At 42.2% G+C, this 2,214-nt stretch overlaps 1 protein-coding gene across 2 annotated transcripts in view; it reads left to right on the top strand.

Annotated features, from left to right (window-relative positions):
* The first annotated feature begins 2,054 nt into the window (after nucleotides 1–2,054).
* esamb (endothelial cell adhesion molecule b) overlaps nucleotides 2,055–2,214 on the top strand; it is a 208,985-nt gene continuing 208,825 nt past the window's right edge. For both annotated transcript variants that reach the window (XM_061878091.1, XM_061878089.1), the window contains exon 1: nucleotides 2,055–2,214. This exon is cut by the window's right edge and continues 186 nt beyond it. The gene's annotated coding sequence lies outside the window, so the exon portion shown is untranslated.

The raw sequence follows: 2,214 nt of genomic DNA, 5'->3' as shown, positions 1-2,214 counted from the left end.
GCCATCCTCGTCACTGCCGTTGTGTCCTTGGGCAAGACACTCCACCCACCTGCTCCCAGTGCCACCCACACTGGTTTAAATGGAACTTAGATATTGGGTTTCACTATGTAAAAGTGCTTTGAGTCACTAGAGAAAAGCACTATATAAATATAATTCACTCACTGTTGTACCGGTACCAAAATTATTTTGGTCCTTTTCAAAATAAAGGGAACCACAAAAAATGTCATTATTGGCTTTATTTTAGCAAAAAAAATAAAAAAATCTTACAGTACGTTAAACATGTGTTTTTTTAGCTCGGTTCCAGGTTCGATCCCCGCTTCCGACATCCTTGTCTCTGCCGTTGTGTCCTTGGGCAAGACATTTTACCCACCTGCTCCCAGTGCCACCCACACTGGTTTAAATGCAACTTAGATACTGGGTTTCACTATGTAAAAGCACTTTGAGTCACTAGAGAAAAGCGCTATATAAATATAATTCACTCACTGTTGTACTGGTACCAAAAGTATTTCTGTACTTTTCCAAATAAAGGGAACCACAAAAATTGTCATTATTGGCTTTATTTTAGCAACAAAAAAAAAATCTTACGACACATTAAACATGTGTTTTTTATGGAGTGGTATAGCTTGGTTCCAGGTTCGATCCCCACTTCTGCCGTCCTCGTCACTGCCGTTGTGTCCTTGGGCAAGACACTCCACCCACCTGCTCCCAGTGCCACCCACACTGGTTTAAATGCAACTTAGATACTGGGTTTAACTATGTAAAAGCACTTTGAGTCACTAGAGAAAAGCGCTATATAAATATAATTCACTCACTGTTGTACCGGTACCAAAATTATTTTGGTACTTTTCAAAATAAAGGGAACCACAAAAAATGTCATTATTGGCTTTATTTTAGCAAAAAAAATAAAAAAATCTTACGGTACGTTAAACATGTGTTTTTTAGCTCGGTTCCAGGTTCGATCCCCGCTTCCGACATCCTAGTCTCTGCCGTTGTGTCCTTGGGCAAGACACTCCACCCACCTGCTCCCAGTGCCACCCACACTGGTTTAAATGCAACTTAGATACTGGGTTTCACTATGTAAAAGCACTTTGAGTCACTAGAGAAAAGCACTATATAAATATAATTCACTCACTGTTGTACCGGTACCAAAACTATTTTGGTACTTTTCAAAATAAAGGGAACCACAAAAAATGTCATTATTGGCTTTATTTTAGCAAAAAAAAAAAAAAAAATCTTACGGTACGTTAAACATGTGTTTTTTAGCTCGGTTCCAGGTTCGATCCCCGCTTCCGACATCCTAGTCTCTGCTGTTGTGTCCTTGGGCAAGACACTTTACCCACCTGCTCCCAGTGCCACCCACACTGGTTTAAATGCAACTTAGATACTGGGTTTCACTATGTAAAAGTGCTTTGAGTCACTAGAGAAAAGCACTATATAAATATAATTCACTCACTGTTGTACTGGTACCAAAAGTATTTTGGTCCTTTTCAAAATAAAGGGAACCACAAAAAATTTCATTATTGGCTTTATTTTAGCAAAAAAAAAATAAAAAAATCTTACGGTACGTTAAACATGTGTTTTTTAGCTCGGTTCCAGGTTCGATCCCCGCTTCCGACATCCTAGTCTCTGCCGTTGTGTCCTTGGGCAAGACACTTTACCCACCTGCTCCCAGTTCCACCCACACTGGTTTAAATGCAACTTAGATATTGGGTTTCACTATGTGAAAGCGCTTTGAGTCACTAGAGAAAAGCGCTATATAAATATAATTCACTTCACTTCACACTCACTCACTCAACAATTGCCAGAACGACAATTATCGTCAATATTGGCTGCTGAGTTGAATTTTTTTTATATTTTCTGCTGGTGGTGTGCCTTGGGATTTTTTCATTGATAAAAAATGTGCCTTGTCTAAAAAAAGGTTGCAAAACACTGATGTAATCAATAAGATATTCAGCACTGTGACTGCATACCTGGCCTCGCCGCCAGAGGGCGCCAGGGAGCCAGGCCGTGCAAGGCGGCAAAGAAGAAGCGTCCACGCACACTCCACAGTCCACTCGGCAGAGGAAGGAGGCTGAGTCGCAGGTGGCAGCAGGCGGGCGGGGAGCAGGCAGGCGGGGGAGGGAGCACTTAACACCGGCTGTGGAGCTTCTTGTCGCCGGCAAACAAAAAGTGAGGAGAGGCGGGCCGGCGGGGAAAGTGTCACGTCAGCCGCCG

The sequence above is a fragment of the Nerophis ophidion genome, linkage group LG18 (assembly GCF_033978795.1).
Source record: "Nerophis ophidion isolate RoL-2023_Sa linkage group LG18, RoL_Noph_v1.0, whole genome shotgun sequence".
NCBI lineage: Eukaryota > Metazoa > Chordata > Actinopteri > Syngnathiformes > Syngnathidae > Nerophis > Nerophis ophidion.
This window is presented reverse-complemented; position numbering and strand designations above follow the sequence as displayed.